At 29.9% G+C, this 20,784-nt stretch overlaps 1 protein-coding gene across 1 annotated transcript in view; it reads right to left on the bottom strand.

Moving 5' to 3' along the window:
• Positions 1-19,436, bottom strand: part of LOC107455754 (putative inorganic phosphate cotransporter) — a 71,863-nt gene extending 52,427 nt beyond the window's left edge. Inside the window, exon 1 of the mRNA XM_071181986.2 lies at positions 19,140-19,436. The gene's annotated coding sequence lies outside the window, so the exon portion shown is untranslated. The remainder of the gene's footprint in view (positions 1-19,139) is intronic.
• Between the last annotated feature and the right edge of the window lie 1,348 nt (positions 19,437-20,784).

Raw genomic sequence — 20,784 nt, forward strand, 5'->3', positions numbered from 1 at the left:
GACAAAATGATTATCAAAGGGAAAAATCTAAGCAGTAACATAATGCAAATTTGTTACAACTGATATGTTGTTCAATAAGAACAGTATTTACGTACAAGTATCATATTACACTTAAGTTTCATAGTACCGTGTAATCAAGTTTCAATTGATTTAATTTACCAAGTTCTGTGGTTATATTTGCACAATATTAACCTTTTGGAGCCTATTTGCACGTAAGTGTGGTTCAACCCACACCAAAATTTCTAAAAGCGTAAACATTTTTTTTTTTTTTATTTCATGAAAGAACCATATATTTTGCATATGTTTACTGTTGAACATTACATCGTGAAATGTGACGTAAATTTGATATATAGTTAAATAAAACCAATATTTCATTATAATAAAAAACTGCATCGTACAATCTGGCTTACGGTGGTATAATTTGCACGATACAGTGGTTACACGTGGCGTCTTATTAGTGTTGCTGCTAACTTACACGATATAGCAGTTCAACCGACTCCAGAGTTTTTAACAGTGCAATTTTTTTGCTATTTTAAAAAAGGGCAATGTGTTTTGCAGACCTATATACTGTTGAATCATATATAGTGCAAATGTGCTATAACATTGGTATTATGTTAATTTAAACCGTGTTTTCATTTAAGTTAAATTATCGTATTGTACGATCAAGTTTACGATGGTTTAATTTGCACTATACAGTGGTTACACGTGCCGTCATTTTAGTGTTGCTGCAAATTTACACGATATTGCTGTTCAACGCGCTCCAGTAGTTCTAAGAGATGAAATAAATACAACTTTTTTTTGACGTATTTCGATTTTTAATCCATTAGGAGTAAATAATGCAGCTATAGGAAAACATTTCACCCATCAGTGCTAATTTGCTGCACACTTAATGATTTGTTAAATTGCGCAATCCATCGCTTGAAAGTTGAAACATTCTGCTATGAAAGAAGTATGATAAAATGGTTTAACTTAGCTCATTGGTATTATTAAGGTAGGAGTAAATTTCAATATTATTATTGTTTCAAACACTTTAAAATTTCTAGCAGAGCCTATTTAATTGGTTAAATTTAAGTTGAATTCAATAAATTGTTTAGTTATCAAAAATAAAATTAACACGTTGAATGCCACGCTAATTTTACATAGTTTGCCGGTAAATAACTACAAACAAAATTAGCGAATTTTAGACAGATTTTGCTAGTTTTTTAAAAGGTTTAGCGTGAGATATTTGAATAAGTAGTGAATTGTATAACCCTATGAATTGTTTAGAAATAGTGGTGGATAAAAATCTACTAAATTGAATTTATTAAACTAAGAATCACAATTAATAAACTACCACTTGAGAATATTTATTCGCTGTTCGGAGTAAGTTGCTATGTATGTGTATGCAAATAAGACTAGTTTTGTGTGTTCTTATATTACAATTGTTTCTTCAAACCATTTTAGTAACTATAATAATAAAAAAAATTAAAAATTTTCTCGAATTATGTGCTTTTAATAATCTTGGCTTCGGTCACCGGTGACCTACGTGGCTCTACGAAAAAATCTCAGTGTCGGTCACCGGTGACCTCCATGACAGTCAACGTGTAAAATAATAAAAAGTTTTTGTATTGGGTAAAAACAAGCATATACCTTACAATTCAAAAGGGAAAAATTATAGATGGGAAAAATTCTCCATCAGTATGAAAACAAAATTGAAGAAACAAGCATATGAAATTAAAAAAGGCCCAATTTTTAAAATTGTTCCCACGAGATCACTGCAATAAAGATGCATTGCATATGATACTTTGAATATTTGACATGTACTGATTGAAAACTTAAAATGAAAAATACTAAAGTAAAAGTAACATTAAAGTAATTTTGAGCTAAGTGATGTAAAGTAATGTTGCACCACTAGAAAACAATTTTTAACAAAGCGGTGCAAGTTAGCATCTCTGATATTGCAATCCTATGGAGTGATTTCAAAATAGCAGTTATTAACCCTTTGCACTCCAATGTCGCCTCTGAGATGCCCATTTTTAGCAACCCCAATATTTTTAAAAATTTTAAAAATTATATAAAAATACGGCATTATGTATTTTAAAAGATTTAGTGCATGGAATAGTAGGTACACAGAGTGTAAAAGGTTAAAGCTAAAAGTAGAAGCTAATAACCGTTCTGCCTTACTCTTATTTGCACTTATGGAAAAGGGCTTTTAAGAATGCCAGGTTTGCTTATAAAATTTATGGGGATTTTCTCCACTTAGTTACTAATTTTGTAAAAGAAAAAAAAATGTAACAACTGCATGATTTCGAAATAAGATATATTGGATATATGTGATAGATAATTTAGTAATTTTTTATCAACTGATATATTAGGTGAACCGCTTGAAAGTAATTTGATATTTATTATCAAGTTTTTTTAATTAGTTAGAATGTTAATTAAATAAAAATTAAACACGTCGAATTAGTTAAAATATAATTCTTTCTCGTCTATTTCTTTTATTTATCTAAGATTTATTATTTGGCTAAGTATTTTATTCTAACCATGATATATTTGTAATAAATTGAAATTTATTATAAGTTTTTTTTGTAATACTTTTAAAGATAGATTATTTGTCTGTAGATGGCACCACTACGGTAAAGTTTAAATTCAATCATAATGATATTTTCTTTAGAAATTTTGAATTAGTCTTTTAAAAAGGGATTTTTTTGGGTAAAATCTATGGAACTAAATTTATTAATATTTATTGAAGATGGTATTATAACTTGTATAGGGTATTAGTGGATTCATGACGGTTTTTCTCAGGGATCTTTTTTTTTGGTTCTGACGTCCGCCGGATGCGGGATGACTCTGGACGTGGTAAACAGGTCAGTCTAGATTCTTTCGCCTTGTTGACGGGAGGATAAAAGAGAAGCGATGAATGTGGCGAGTAGCAGTTGCAGTACCAGTAGTAGCAGTTGCAGTACCAGTAGTGGGCCGTTAATCAGAGCAGTATCCTGGGGATACGGAGTTTGTCCGCTGAAGGAGTGGTTCGTGACAGTATCTCGGAGATGGTGGATCGTAACCTTAGGGAAAGCTAAACTGAAGTCTCTAGCGGGAAGGACTACCGGGATTAGCCAAAAGCCGATATCTTTGAGACGATGGGCCAAGTCCGAAGGAATCTATGCTGGACGTCCGGTGTCCCCCTTCTGCATGCCTAAGTCGCTTGAAATTAGAATAGCTGGAGAAATTTCGAGATCCTAGCCGAGGAGTTTGTCCATGAGTTCATCTACCTTTCCGGTGGGCGGTTCCAGAGTGAAAGCAGTAAATTCCGTAGGGTACTTATAAAACTTTAAATTTTATTTCGTTAACATTTTAGAGGAATCATTTACCGAAAATTCTGAACTGTTATGTTGTGTTTTTTTTTTGTGTAGGAGAACAATCAGCATTTAAGTGTAATTTATAGATATCATAAACCAAGTCTGGGTTTTTAGAAATGTTAAATGAAGTTTTTATTTTATAAATGTCTTTTTTTTGAACTGTAGAAGTTGAAGGTTATGCTTGAGTGTTTTAAGGTTGCATTTTTGTTTTAATTAATGTATAAATGTTTATTCCCATGTTGGCATTTGGAAATGTGTGAAATTATGTTTTTTGAAGATTTAGAGGTGCAATAAAAATGAGTTTTAAATGTTGAAAGTTTTCTGTAATTCATTAGATATTTGTCTACTAAATAACCTGGGTAACCGTTACTAAATTTAAATTTTGAGATCACAGCCAAAGGGGTAACGGTACAAATTGGTGCCGTGACCAGGATAGGCAAATTTAATAGATAGGGCCTAAATTGGTGCTGCAATCTTTTGCATTTCCAGATGCTAACATTTGACTTTTTATGTGTTTTAAAGTTGTATCATATTTGAGTGTATTCATGTATTCCCAGTTTTTGAAATAGACGTAAACAAGTTAAGATTTACTCAATTAATAGTGTGCTTGTGAAATTTGAATTGTAATCGAATATGTGTCCTAAAGATAAGCTTTCGCCACAGGATGGTCAAACGGGCGTATTTATACCTGGCAATTTTTCCCTTTTAACGTTGCAAGTACTCCGGCACTGTTAACATATTGTAGGAAATTAACTTTGCCGCTGGAATTTCTTAGGAATCATAAACCTTTCTCTTATGCGGGTGCTGAGGACTTTGCCAAAGATTTACTTGGTAAATTGCATAGTACTTATGCATCAGCGAGGGAAAATCTAGAATATTCTGCGGAAAATAGAAAAGCTCGTAGAGACAAAAACATCAAACAATATAGTTTCCAAGCAGGGGATGAAGTATACTGGTTCAATCCTGTGTTAAAGAAAAACCAGTGCAAGAAATTTGCTAAATTTAATGAGGGCCCTTTCAGGGTGGTTGAAGTCTTATCTCCGGTCACTTTGAAAATCCAACATACAAAAAATTTTGGCTATACTAGGGTTGTTCATGTGGAGAATGTGGCAAAGGCGGAGCAAAGATTGGAAGTTTTGCGATTCAGAGATAGTGGGTTCGGTGACCAAATCAGTGGCAGTGTAGATAGGGAAAGAGTAGAGACGCCTGCTCCAGGAAATCTACTGTATGAGACAGGTAAATTCGTGCCTTTTCCGCAACCTCGTTATAACTTAAGACAACGAGTAAATGGACGGGTCATAAGAAATTAGAATTTGTAAGAGGGGGGTGCAACTAAATTTTTCTTGTTTTAAATTGGGTTATAAATGTTTTGGGGTGGAATGTCAAATGTTCTCCAAATATGGAGGAGGAGTTTATATCTGGCGGTGCATATTTTGGTTACATAAGCCGGAATGTAGTAGGTCGGTGGAGACTGTTTTTTGTTTTCAGGTGGACCACGGTCCTTTTATGTACATAAGTGTGAAGTGTAGGTCTCCACTGGCATTTGTAATGATGTATGTAATCAGTCAAAACTGGGTTTGTCCCATTTTTGTTTTTTTAATGTTATTTTGAAAATGCAGATTACGAATCTTTAGATGTTTAAAATTTGAAAGCTGAAGATTGATAACGTTGCTGTACAATCTTTTCCTGACCCCCTATGGGCCGCTGGAAAAGGTATTGCTAAGTGTAAATCTGAGTTATAATGTTTTTTAAAGTTAAGTGTAGTTTAAACTACTTTGGCGCATATTTGATTCCTCTTTTCTGTTTCCTTGCAAGGTGCACATTGTTAGGGTCAGATTTGGTTTTAGTGATAAAGATCTAAAAGTAGGTTTAAAGCCGCGTGGTGCTTTTAGAGATTTTGAACTTTAAATAGGAATTATTTATGAACAGCTTAGAGAAAAGGAAAAAACGGAATTTTTTGTGTGAAACCAGTAATTTAGTTTTCTTGATTTCTTGATAGTGTTCCAGGTCAGTTTAACATAGTGCTATAGTGTTTCAAAAAATTAAAAGTATTTTAATTTTTTTTCGGTGAGGCGATGGTATTGTAATAAATTGAAATTTATTATAAGTTTTTTTTGTAATACTTTTAAAGATAGATTATTTGTCTGTAGATGGCACCACTACGGTAAAGTTTAAATTCAATCATAATGATATTTTCTTTAGAAATTTTGAATTAGTCTTTTAAAAAGGGATTTTTTTGGGTAAAATCTATGGAACTAAATTTATTAATATTTATTGAAGATGGTATTATAACTTGTATAGGGTATTAGTGGATTCATGACGGTTTTTCTCAGGGATCTTTTTTTTTGGTTCTGACGTCCGCCGGATGCGGGATGACTCTGGACGTGGTAAACAGGTCAGTCTAGATTCTTTCGCCTTGTTGACGGGAGGATAAAAGAGAAGCGATGAATGTGGCGAGTAGCAGTTGCAGTACCAGTAGTAGCAGTTGCAGTACCAGTAGTGGGCCGTTAATCAGAGCAGTATCCTGGGGATACGGAGTTTGTCCGCTGAAGGAGTGGTTCGTGACAGTATCTCGGAGATGGTGGATCGTAACCTTAGGGAAAGCTAAACTGAAGTCTCTAGCGGGAAGGACTACCGGGATTAGCCAAAAGCCGATATCTTTGAGACGATGGGCCAAGTCCGAAGGAATCTATGCTGGACGTCCGGTGTCCCCCTTCTGCATGCCTAAGTCGCTTGAAATTAGAATAGCTGGAGAAATTTCGAGATCCTAGCCGAGGAGTTTGTCCATGAGTTCATCTACCTTTCCGGTGGGCGGTTCCAGAGTGAAAGCAGTAAATTCCGTAGGGTACTTATAAAACTTTAAATTTTATTTCGTTAACATTTTAGAGGAATCATTTACCGAAAATTCTGAACTGTTATGTTGTGTTTTTTTTTTGTGTAGGAGAACAATCAGCATTTAAGTGTAATTTATAGATATCATAAACCAAGTCTGGGTTTTTAGAAATGTTAAATGAAGTTTTTATTTTATAAATGTCTTTTTTTTGAACTGTAGAAGTTGAAGGTTATGCTTGAGTGTTTTAAGGTTGCATTTTTGTTTTAATTAATGTATAAATGTTTATTCCCATGTTGGCATTTGGAAATGTGTGAAATTATGTTTTTTGAAGATTTAGAGGTGCAATAAAAATGAGTTTTAAATGTTGAAAGTTTTCTGTAATTCATTAGATATTTGTCTACTAAATAACCTGGGTAACCGTTACTAAATTTAAATTTTGAGATCACAGCCAAAGGGGTAACGGTACATATTTCAAAATCATGGTTACTTTACTAGAACTAACTAGAACGAACTAATTATGCAACTTCGATGCATAATTAGTTCGTTTATGTACAGTCCGCAAAAAAAAAAAACGAATCACCCTGAATAACTTTCGTTCTAATGATCGGATTTTCACGTACTAAGTGTCAATCTTAATGGTTCCTGGGGGTGACCTCAAATATGCTAATTAATTAGTGCTAACTATTAATTAAGTTACGAAATCAGACACAAAAACGTACTTTCTCTGAATAAACATGCATTTTTTTAACATATTTGGATTTCTTATCTTCAAAATATAGGGGGTAGCCGCAATCTGGGAAATGTGGTCTCCATAGTTTGGTCAGGAGAGCGATTCAAAGTTCGTACCCCTTAATGTTAATTTCGCTTTTTGCGTTTTCAGTCATATTTTCAAAACTAATAAAGCAATTCCAAAAAAATTGCACCCACTCATAAAACTCATTTACCCAAAAATAATTTCATGCAAAAAATAATTTTTAATAATTATTTATTATTTTTTATTATTTAATTAAAGTGATGATGAAAAAATATTGAATTATAAAGTATGAATTTTTTTATACCATATTAATCTACATATTTTTCAATTGAAAAATCTAAAGTTTCAACTGTTTTTATTTATTAGAAGCTGAGAAAAATTAAAATTAATTATTTTTAAAAAAATAATTTGGCGACAATAAAGAAATAACCAATTGGGGCGATTAATATTAAAATGTGATAAACTTGGGAGGAACTTGACTTCGCGCGCGTAGCGTAAAATTTCATTCATATTTTTTTCGCTAATAATCGTTTGCTAATCTTTTTATTTTTATTTCTTTCACACTATAAAATACGATGTTTCTTTTTTAGTCATTTAATAATTTATTTGCAATTTAGTAAAGAATTTTGAATAAAAAACACTTTATTCAACAAATGTCTAGTTTTAAAAAAGCGTGCTTCTGATAGAATACACCAGATTGTGCTTATTTAATGTGATTATTTTTTATTTTTTTATTTTGTTTTTCAATAACTGATACAATTTCAATAATATACATACGTATGCATAGATTTGGAATAATATATTTATCAATTTCTTGAATATATATTTTATAAATATTTATAAAAATACGCAGTCAACATTTTTAAACATCTCTCACAACATCACAAATTTCTCAACATCTTATAGGGTAAACTAAACAATGAAGGAACACTTAAGCTTAGCTTGCCTTTAAAAAAAATTCATAAAAATTTCAAAATTTGTAATTTTAGCTAAATGATGGTTTCGACATATTTGTTATTAAATGCAAATTATGTAAAAAAAAAGTTAGATAACTTACATAATATTGTTTTAAGCTTTTGGTGGTTTAAATAATAAGTAGTAAGATGACCAAGTGAAGGAACAGTTCTTACCAGTGAATAAACACTAAATTTTCCAGAGAATGAACACTTAATTTTGATAATGTTTGATGCTCGTTAGGAATCCATAGGCCACACAAATGTCTAAAAACAAGATTTTTCTTGGAATTACGACATATAACCATAGTTAATGTGGAAAATTTTACTTTTTTTTTCAGTCATGGAATGGAAAGTAAAATATGTTTGAATACATAATTTTAAAAAAATGTTTTTCATTTTTTTCTCACAGTTTAATAGTCCGTTCTAAATTATGAATGTTTATCATTGTGTAATCTGATGATGTTTTTATTATTATTATAATTCGATCATTTTTTTGTTTAATCTTTTCCTCATATTTTTTAAGTTTTTTTTTAAATCTTCTTAAGTATTTTTTTTCTCTTCGTCATGAGTAATTTATATCTTTTTCTTTTGATTTAACCTTCCTCTTTTTTCCAAATTTTTGGCCAATGTAAATGTATCTTCGAAATTTCTTTTGATTTTCCAGTTCCATTTCCAGAATTCCTCACTGGATAATAAATGAGAAAAAGGAGCTTCGAAGTTTGAGTAAAACCCATCTCTCAGTGACTTATATCTAGTAGTTACTTATGAAACCAATCGTTTTTGCAACTAACAATGCCTCAGGAGGACTTATCTCAAAATCGGTTTTCAAGATACTTTCATTATTAATGTTAGTTGTCTCAGCTTCAGAGCCAAAATTTGATTATACAATTGTTCTTTTTGAAATAAATTCTTCAATATTGAGAAAAGCGCAGGCTATTGGATATTTGGGAGATTAAACTTTTCTGTCAATGTTCCTTCAAAAATTTGCAACATAACTTGTGAGATTTCCTTCTCAAGCTTCTGAAAAAATAGCACATCGTTATTCTCGAAGCATGTGTTTTGTTGATAAGTTGTCTTGCTCATTAACTCTTGGTGTCTGTTTTGCATGCATTTGTTACAGTCAACGTTTTCTACATCGAATGAAAAAATATCGCATTTCATAAAAGCATTTTAACTTCATCAGTTGATGCCTCAAATCTTATTTAAAAATGGATGTAAAATTTTCTAGACATATTGTTTTACAATTCTTTTGTTTTCAAGATCTAACGAGATTTCCAAGAATTACGTAGAAAACTAAACCAGAAAATTTGTTTTGAGGAACAAAACTTGCTCAGTTTTAAATTGATATGAGATTTATACCTATCCAGAAGAAGCAAAATTAGGAATTTGATTGCATTTTTAATTAGCCATGGGTAGAAACATTTGCAATATATTTGTAAAATGATGCTGCGGTCATCGTTTCATTTCATGAATAGCTTTTTCCAATGAAATATGTAGCAGGGACTGATTCTGAAATATCTCTACGAATTCTTCTGTAAGGAAAAACTACCAATGGAGGTACTTTTTCTTTCCTAGGTACTTCAGAATATAAATCCTTATAATTTTTAAGGCCGCAGATTTTTCCCGTTTAAGGACAGTATTCAACTCTTGTTTCATTCGCATTGTAAATGCAATCACTTTATAAAAGGATGCCAGGGCTACTTCCCTCCTAAATATTCTCTGAAGTTCTTAAAACCAGTATTTCGAATATTATTCTCTAAGGGAAGTTTTGCCTTTTGAAATTATCTTCGCATTGCACTGAGTTATCGGTGGATGTCACCTTAAAAAAACTTCACCCATTTTTCACCTAGATAATTGTCTTTAAATGGATTTTTCCTACCAGTTCCCGTTAGGACATTAAAGACGACAATAGGATAATAATTTAGCTAATTATTGGCACAAAATCCTGCAAAGATTCCATTCAAGCTTTTATTATTATATTTAGTTGTTATATTTAGTTAATAAACATAGTTTATTAAGGAGTCTAGGGTATGATGTAATAACTAATCACTACATTTATAAAGATAAATAATAAATTAATTATTATTATAATTCTTTAAATAAATTTAGCAATTAAATTTGCATATTTAAATGAAATAGTTATAGGAACTATTCATACAACATTTAACTGAATTTTAGGAGTCCTCTATGTCGCTGAACTACTAATTATCCAAGTACAATCATATTTCACACATACTATTCATTCACTGGGAAATCTATTCTCAGTGAAGGAACATGCCTGTTCCTTCACTGGTTAGAAGCTGTTTTTTTTAATTTTTAACATAATTTTGATTTATAATATGACAAAAGGTACAAGAAAATTAAAATGTTTCTTTTATTTTCATTAACTTGAAAAAATCCCATTAAAGGAACACTTGTTTATACATTGGTTTTTCATTGTTCTGTAATCCAGTTAATAAACACCCCCTAATCTCAGTACTTGCTTATGTTATGATGCTTAAAATAAATAAAACGTAACTTCAATGACCATATTTTGAATTCTTTTTTTCACAATGAAAAGAAAAAGCATTATTATATGCAATTAATTGTAGTTTAAACGGATAACAACAAACACTAACCTTATAATTTTGTCAAAGAAACAAGGCGTTGAACAGATACTAACAAATTCGAAACTTTTTCCAGAGAAGACTCAAAGACCAGATAACTAAATGCATTGTTAAAGGACTTCCTATTGTTAGGTAGTAAGCTACTCTTACCAATCAATCTAAATTAAAACGTTTAAAATCTTATTTCTAAGAAATATCTATGAAATGCTCCTTCATTTGTTGGTTTACCCTATATCATCCTAATCTTAAAAGAAATTTCCGGAAGTGTATCGCAGAACTATTTATTATCGCAGAACTATTTTACCAACTATTTAATAAAATTTTAACATTTTAAAATTCTTATTCTTTTCCATTTTACGTTTATTATATCTTCATTAATATACTAATAATTTTTTTAGAACTTTAATTTAGATTTTCTTTAATTTAGGTTTCCTTTTCAAATTATAGTCAAGTTTTTTTTAAAGAATTATTGTCTGCTAGCTAAGAATAAAACCTTGTTAAGAAATTAAAAACATTCAGTTTTTTAAAATTATTTAATGCAAAACAGCTGATTATTTACTTAGCATACTATTTTTTTGAAAAAAGAATATAAATTATTGATTGTCTTCTTTTTTTTGTTTCTTGTGACTTCAACTTAGATTATCTAAAATAGTGTTGATGTTTTATAAGTCACTACAAAGTGGATAAAGATACCGAACAAAAAAAGCTGTGGAATACGTAACCAATTTTTTTAGTGTCTTAAAATATCTCAGTATCTTAAATGTCGTCCTACTATCTTAGTTGTGAAATTAAATTTTTAATTATCTGACCACGTGTGATTCGCTAATTATTTCATTATATCTTTTACTCTTTATGATACCAAGTAGATTTTTTTTCTGATAATATACTAAACTATTTTGTTTAATTTTTTACTTTAGCATGATTTCCAAGATATTATTGTAGTATAATTTGTTATCAGGAAAATGCCTTATTTTGTTAATCAGGAAATACTAAAAATTGAAATTTGTAAGGATTCCGAAGCTGTGCACACAATACACAATTTCCGACCTTATTTTAGTAAAAAATTTTTTTTAAAAAAACGTGGCAAGTAGGCTAACATACTTTTTACAGAAACTGTGAAAACTAATTTTTCCTATATTTCTTCAAAAGAGGATAAGAATGATATTGCTCCAAGGGACCTACTCAATAATTTCGCTATTTCCAGAATGAAATCTGCTTGATCGAAACATATTATTCCTTGAAAATTACACGAGGGAAAAATTAACTTTTATTATTTATCTAAGAATATTCCATTTATTTAATGATAGCGGTATTAAGGTTAAGGATATGCGTCGGAAGCTCCGTTTATTATTATACTATAAATGCATTAAATCATGTAGCTTGAATAATTTATTTTAAGTAAATTATTTAATAATTTTAAGCAAATAAGGGTGTAAAAATAAACTCGATCGAAATACTCCGAAAGTATACCCTGAAATATATGTAGAATAAACTTTGGAATCGATATATAAAAAATACCTTTTCAAACAACCTCGAGTAGGACGGAAACGCTAACTTGTTTAAAAAAGTTGTCCTTGTTACTATTTAATTTCGATTCCTGGTACTAGGGGACATTCCATTTTCACATTCGACTTTTGAAATTTCAATTGTAAACGGAATTTTTTTATGACCTTAAACTAAAATGTTAAGACTTGCAGCAAAAAAAAAAAAATTTTTTTTTACTGCATTAATTTTTTTACAAAGTAGTGAATTATTATTTTTTCAATCTAAGAACCTGTGCCTATAACATATGTAAAACTTATTTTAATATCGAGTGAAATAATTTAATATGTTGTGTAACTAAATGGATAATCCCAAGAAACTGAATCGAAAATATAAAAACTTCATTGATTTTAAAAAATAATAGATGATAATAAAAATAGACATGTTTTGAGCGTCCAATAATAAAAGTCACAAGTTATCCATGCCTGACAAGTCTTGAGAATGGGCGATTATATTTGAAAACTCGAAACATGTCGACTTTTACTTCCCTCTTCATATGGTTTGAAGCCAGTTGAGTTTTTATCGTCAATTATACTGTTTTACATTTGGGTCTTGTCTTGATCATTATTTTGATAAGGATTTTACACTAGTTAAAGTAAACATATGCATTTTAATATTTTATCAGGATTCATATGGTCTTTAAAAATGTAAGAACATCAATATTGTAAAAGTTATATTTAACTTAAAAATTAACATTTTGACACCAGATATTTTGAGTTAATGAAATTAAATATTTTATCTCTTAAGTTTTTGTGCCCCCATTTCAGTATCTTAAGAATCTTACGAGCTCTGTTTAAAAAGAGATCATCAGATATATATAAGAAAGCAAAAATAACCATAGTAGCAGTATTTGGTGGTAAATGTAGCTTATCGTAATTGAAGAATATGCTGTGCGACATTTTATGGTGAATTTGCGAACGTATAAGTTTCAGAATGTATCGAAACATGAGGATGCTATTTGCTAATCATCTTTATCCAAAGGAAACGATGTAACCTAAATATCTAGTAGAATGAAGCGATTTTTTAAGCAATGAATCCTACAATTTGCAACATATTATTTCAATATCTTATTCTTAAACATAACATATTTCAATCTTTTTAAAATGCCACTAAACATTCAGCAATTCCTTGAGTTATAGAAAAAAGAAATATCGTAAATTATAGAAAGCCTTGTGAATGTGCATTAGAATTATTATACCATCTACATTTTATTTTTCAAGCACTTTTTTTTTCTTCAAATTTTCTTGCCTAGAAGACTCGATTAAAACTAAAAATGATTATCCCTAAAATTTTGTATATAGCTATAATAAGTTATGCTCATTTTATTTTAGTATAAAATCCTCGAATAAAAATAGTAAAAACAGTGTAATCTAAACAATATCAGATAAAAAGTTCGTGTATTTAAATTCTAAAAACTATCATAAATAATTTATAAATCGATTCAAGTTTACTTTTCAAAGGAGATTAAAATAATATTTTTTTTGCTTTTTGGACAGAAATCCCCTAAAAAAATTGTTTATGGCCTGAAAACTTCGAGATATTTTCTATTAACAATAAATTAAGCCCCTCCGAGCAATCACTGAACATTATTTCAATTTTTTTACTATCATAGTTTGGTTGCGTAGCAACCTAGTAAAATTAAGCACTCCTCTTTTGAATTAGTCAATGGGTTATCTTAAAATATTTATTTGCGCAGGCGACTTTTTTTGGCGGCTTTCTGGACTATCGCCAAATATGTAAACATTTATTGCAGCCCAATTTACCACCCAATTTTTTTAAAATTTTGTCTACCCCCACTAATTCAAGGGTCTAGATTCCAAATATGTAAAAAAAATTATATGTTTATTCAGAGAAAGTACGTTTTTGTGTCTGATTTCGTAACTTAATTAATAGTTAGCACTAATTAATTAACATATTTGAGGTCACCCCCAGGAACCATTAAGATTGACACTTAGTTCGTGAAAATCCGATCATTAGAACGAAAGTTATTCAGGGTGATTCGTTTTTTTTTTTGCGGACTGTACCACATGGCTTCCTGCCTGTCTTTGTGTTACGTCTCTTCGAGGTAAAAAAGAGAAAAAAATTGAAATTTTTGAGAAATAATTTTTGTGAACGAATATAGAATGTGTCACTTGACGGTCTGGGCTTATTTGAAATGGAATATAAACAAAAGTTGCTAACGTAAACAAATGCCAGGTTTCAACAACCAATCAAGCTAGAGATACCTACACTACGTCACTTGCATCGTAAGAGCTAGGAATGAAAAGTTTAAAGATTAGACATACCAGATTTTAGCATTTTGAAAAAAATTAACACGTTCTAAAATTGGAACAGTGAAATTTATACGGTTAACTTCATTTGCTTATTTTGCTCAATCCAAATTCTGCATTGCAGGAACGCCAGAGGCGACTAAAAATGTGAAAGTGGTGGAAATTCAATTTATTTTTATTTTTTTTATCACATCTTTAACAATTAAATCGTAACTCACACTATTACTTACATTTCAAATCATTCATATTTAAAAAAAACTTTCTATACAATCATTTTTAATAGTAAACTGAAAACAATATATTATAAAACATTGCTAATTATAATCTATTTTAAAAAAAATTGAATTAGTAGTCACTCTTTTTGCATATTTTTTATAACCATCGTTGAACAGCTGAACCAATTTACGAGTATTAATGTTTAACTCCATAGCCTTTTAATTTTGAACCCAATCCAGAAGACAAGGGAACTGCTGCATCAAGTATTGGGAGTTATTTGCCTTTGTGGAGGATCTTTTGAAGGAATTAACCCGCATTTGCGTTACATGTAGAGGAAAACCACTAAAACCCATCACTGTTTGCCCAACGGCAAGGAGACTCTAACCCATGATCCGTCCACCACTGAGAATATTTTACGTCAGCACTGTAGTCTTTGGAAGTCAGATACCAAATTCATATCGACCAACCATCGCTGGGAATCAAACCCGGTTCACTTCATTGGGTTACACGTGATTAAACACACGTGAATAAATGCATGAAAAAGTAATTTGTTATTTTTGGAGTAGAATGAAAAAAATTCCACCGCATCTTATGAGTGGGGCTATAGAGTGGATGACGTTCGAAAATATTGAATTGGTTCTACTTATTACCACATGTAAAGAGAGAAAAGAGTCGGTAATAACGCGTGTATGCACCGTGACTCAGATATGCATAATGTACAATGTACAACCCAAATTATGTAAACTAGTTTTTTGTGTTGGATATTGACAACGGAGTTTCCTCCTAACTCCCTTTTCATTGTTCTCATATGGATGGTGAAAAAGAGTGACACATAATGTGTAAGAGGTACAAAAAACCAAGGACGGGATAGCCTGGTTGATAAGGCGTTGTGCCCATGTTCAACAGATCGTGATCCCGATCCCCGCCGACCGAAGACTCCAATTATAGTAAATAATGACTGGTGCACGTTAAATCAGTCGGGGTCACAAAGTCCTCCAAGTTCCCAGACAAATCAGTACCTCTGAGGGTACCAAAATATAATGATCGTTCTATGTTTCAGGTCAAAAGTACGATCTGTTAATGAATGAATGGGCTTACCCTATAAAAGGGCTTTGACGTGTGCGTGGCTGAAGTCGTATTCTTTGCCCTAAATGGAGCCACTGAGAAACAAGAAACGCACTCTTTGCCTTATATTCGCTTGGTTTCACCAAGCAGGCTTGCTGGTATTGACAAGTGACATTAGAACAACGACAACAAAGAACCAACTTTCCCCGGGGGGTTTTAGGAATATCCCCAATTTGAAATATGATGTCATTTACTTATTTTTAGAAATAGGAAAAATAAACAGTACAATACAAATAAAATTTTTACAATTAGCTTATTCTCATATTCATGGAAAATTACATGAAGACTTTAGGCAAAACTAAACTATAAGTAGTAGCGAGGTGGAATTCCGCAAGCAAAAAATACTATTTCAATTATTATTTGCACGTGATTTTGGAGAATCGTGGCAACAAATTATATGTAAAAGATACATTATTTATGGTATCCCTTTACATATGAGTTTTCAAATAGTCCATGTAAAATCTTCCAAATCTATTGCTGCATAAAGAAAGATTTTTTTTTTGTACAAAGAGTTAGTATAGCAGTGTTTCAGCCACTAGTACTTTATATTCCTTTATTTTGAAAATTTTATACACACTAGAATTAGCGTTATCATAAACATACAAAATAATTTAATCTATTATTTCATCACTTTTTATTTTATTTCTCATTATTAAGACTACTCAAGAAATTAAAATAAAAATTCATCTCCTTAAAAGATATTATATAACTAAAAATCAAAATTTAAAACAATTTCAGGCAAATTTTTAGCTCGGAAATTTATTACGTTTTCATCGTGACTGCATAAAATCTATATTTCTAATAAAAAAAACTTTTAAAATATAATTGTATGATACTTTACCCTTTGGATAAAATCAGAAAACTTTTGATAAAATCACAAACTCGTGCTACATTGTTTACAAGTCAACTATGAATAAACGTAAAACTGAAGTTCTTGTGTTTCTTTATGCGTGAACAAATCACGGAAACCGCGTGATTCATTTCTGTAGACAAGTACCGCCATGCACTCTAACAGCATTTGTTTTTATAACATTGCACTCTAACAGCATTTGTTTTTATATTATTTGTTTATATTTGTTTATCATTTTGTTATTTGTTTTTATATTTGTTTTTATATTATTTGTGTTTATTTGTTCTTATATTATTTGTGTTTATTTGTTTTTATATTTGTTTTTATTTGTTTTTATATTATTTGTGTTTATTTATTTTTATATTTGTTTTTATTTGTTTTTATATTATTTGTGTTTATTTGTTTTTATATTTGTTTTTTGTTAACGTAGGTTCGAATCACTCGGAATTATTAAGATTTGAAACTCTTAATTTTGCTTCAACTAAACGTTTTTATGCTTTTTAAAGAATTAAGGAAAAACGGGTTTAAGTATTTATATAGAATTTTTTTATTATAAAGAATAAATAGAAAAAAAAGATGATTTTAACTCGGATTTTGTTTCTCTGTAAATTCTCAAAACTGTCCTAAAAAGGCCAAATTAACTTAAAACATTTTCAGAATAGAATGCAAGAAAAAAAAACTGTGCTGTAATTAATTCCAAAATAATAATGAACAGAATAATTTCCTGAGAGAAATAAAGGAAAGGAGTGCAAATGTCATAATATCCCGGGAACGACTTATGATATTTGCAATTTTCTGCTTGCATTGGGATGCCTTCTTGGGACTTAGTGTGGGTATCTCAATCCTGATTGGTTATTGAAACGTGAAATTTGTGTACATAAGCAACTGTTCTTTCCATTCTATTTCGAGTAAGCCAAACCCGCCAAGTAACAATTCTATTTAGTGACACAGATTTTGAATTGTAGGGAATACGATTTTGTGGGTCACTATATAATTTTTTTGGCAAAATATAACATTTGAGTGAAATCGGTTGAATAGTTCCTGAGAAAACGAATTTATTTATACGACTTTTAAAAATTTGTTTTTTTAGGAGCTATAACACCGATTTAGATGGAATATTTTGTTTTGCTATGTACATCTGCGTACTTTAAAATGATGTATGATTGGTTCAACCATTAATTTATTGTTTAATTGCAAAAACGAAATTAAAAAACGATCGAGAATTGCAAGCTAAAATTTGCAGATTTTCAGATAGTTTTGCCTCCTTTTTAAAAAGCACAACACGGTTTAAATGCTAGGCTTAGGCTGAATTTGGATACGAAGTACCTGTACTTGAAGAGGACCCCCAACTTCTTCATCTATAGTAGTGCCCGTAGGCGCCTAGTGTAATGTCGTAATACAGACCTGCCAACTTTTAATCCCTACCATTATCATTTTTCCCAGTGGTATTAAAATAGAATTAAAACTTCAATTTTAAGCAAACAAATGCGTTGTATTTGAAAGAATTACGTTGACAACCATGATAGTAACGCATATTAATATATAAGCTTAATTTTTGTAAGAATAGTGGTGATCAAAATCATTTAAAAATTAAATTTATAAAAGAAAAAATAGTATATATTTACTACCACTTTAAATATGAAAATAAAATCTCCCGCAAAATGCGGGAGAGTTGGCAGGTATGCTAATTTAACAAAGTGGCATATCACATAAGCCTCAGCAAGTTATAAAAGTAGTGGTGAGAAAAAGTTTAGAAAATCGAATTTACTAAAGTAATCATGCATTAAAAAAATACCACTCTAAAATATTTATCCGGAATATCTCTATATATAATAGCATGAGAAATAGCTGATGGTAGTTTTGAACTAGGGACGAAAAAATTTTAAAAACAGAATTAAAATACTTCCTGAGATGCCAACTGCTCCGGTCACGCCAAAATAATTTAAAAACTTTAAATAACTTTAGAGTAAATTTTGCAAATATTTGACTATTTTTGCTTACTTTTTAAAAGGTACAGCAAATTCAAATGTGTTCAGAAGTGGCGAATTATATAAGCCAACGAATTATTTAGAAATAGTGGTGGATAAAAATCTACTAAATTGTATTTATTATACCATGAATCCCAATTGCATACCTGCCAACTCTTCCGGAAGATTTTATTTTCATATTTGAAGTGGTAGCAATACTCAGGTTATTCCAATTAACTTTTTGAATTAAAATGATAATTATAAATGAGTTTGACCACCACTACATATAAATAATTACAATAAATGTATGAAAGCATAATAATCCTTGCGCAAGCGAATTTCAACGGGATCAAAATATAAATATATTTTTGAGTCAGATTGTTTATTGTTTTACAACCACTCTGAAAATCCATTATCGGAAAGAGTGAAAGTTGGCAGGTATGCAATTGATAAACAACAACTTCAAAATATTTATTTTCTGTCCGGAGCAAGTTGGCATCTCTGTACTTCATGGAAAGTTCCAAATAAAAATGTCCATTTTTGTATTATGACGATGTTTTTCCTCCTGTTAACTTTTTAAAAAAATCTTTAACGACCCGTGCTGTTTTTTATCAAACAACCCCTCCTAATATGTTAACAAAAAGGTATTGGTCAAAAATAAAAAATAAATAAAAAAACTCACCTAATTATGAAGTTTTTGACATCTTTTTAAAATAAATTCAAGTAAGGAAATATAAAATTTTGATTGAAAATTAAATTGTTCACAAATGAATGTTTTTACAAAATTATGGAAGTTTTATGACAATATCAATATTATCAATATTCTTTACCGCTGCATTATAAAATTATTCGCAAATTCCCAGATAATAAAATCGAGGTTTTATCAGACGCATAACACAATTAAACAAAAGATAACTGTAGCACACATAGAGATAACAGTTTTTAATCAGGTTGTTAGTTGCAATGAGTTGGGTTTTGTCTAGCAAAACATTTCACCTCTCATTCACTTAAAAATACTTATTTCACTTCTTATCAAAAGCATTCAAAACAAGAGGGAAAATCACGTGAATGCAAATGCGTAATTCGATCGGATTTAAAGTTATAAAACAAAAAGTGGAAACATTGTAAGTCCAAAGCACTGAAATTTCATAATTTATCTTTTCAATGAACAATGAGTGGGAAAAAAAATTATAAATAAAAAACGCTTCAGTTCACATCATTCTATATAATTAGGTCTTTCAGTAACCTAAATAAATAATTAAAAATAAAAATAAATAAAAAATAAAGAAGAATTGGTCTAGAAAGTTTATATATAGGAATATAGGTTTTCTAAGTACACACAATGTAATCAAATTTTAAATATATGACATTTTTAAAATTTGATTTCCCAGGTACTATGCAACCAATTTCGCTCAAATTTTGTTTTTGTGAAGCAAACGATTTTAAAAGCAAAAATGGTAAAAGTTTTGTTAGTTTTATCCTTTTTTATTTGTTTTTTTTCTTCCTTTTGGTGACAAAGAAAAAAGTTCAAAATAATTGATTTTAAGCTAAACCTCCTAAAATTAAACATAGTCATCCGCAAACAAATTGCTCAACATTAAAATTTTTTAATTTGCACTGGAAATATTGTTCTATTCCCTATAGTTATAATCTATTCTTCCTATACGTCGAAAACTTTTGTTCCATAGAAGCTTTTTTTCCAGAAATTTTTATTCCTTAGGCATAGCTCAGTGATTCTCAACCTTTTTTTGTTGCGGCACACTTTTAACGACTTCGAAATTTGACGGCACACAATGAAAAAAATTAGATTAAAAGTTGGTTAATTACATATTTTACACGGTGTTAAATAGTTTGTGATAATAATTTTGAATGTGAAATAAAATAATATGTACTACAAAAGCACATTTATTAAGGGATTCATTATTTCTTTCGAACAATTTTTTTTATAAATTAGTAAAAGTTAGTTATTTTTTTGCTAGTTATTAATTGTTAGCTTGTTTTCCATAGTTATTATCTGTTATTTTTTGCAATTTCTTGTTAACTAGTTTTTTTGCTAATTATTAATTGTTTGCTTAATTTTTGTTAGTTCTTCTTCGTTAATTTGTTTTTTATACATTTGTTTTTTATACATTTGTTTTTTTAGCTATATTTTGTTAATTTGTTTATTAATTGCATAGCTTATTTTAATGATTAGCTCTTACAAATTTTTTAAAATTGCGTGTCATATACAATTTAAATATTTCCATCTTATTTTAAGACTGTCTGCAACTAATGCGGTGAAAAATTATAAAAAGTTTTATATATATATATATATATATATATATATA

The sequence above is a fragment of the Parasteatoda tepidariorum genome, chromosome 4 (assembly GCF_982258835.1).
Source record: "Parasteatoda tepidariorum strain Cologne lab strain chromosome 4, Ptep-v5.0, whole genome shotgun sequence".
NCBI lineage: Eukaryota > Metazoa > Arthropoda > Arachnida > Araneae > Theridiidae > Parasteatoda > Parasteatoda tepidariorum.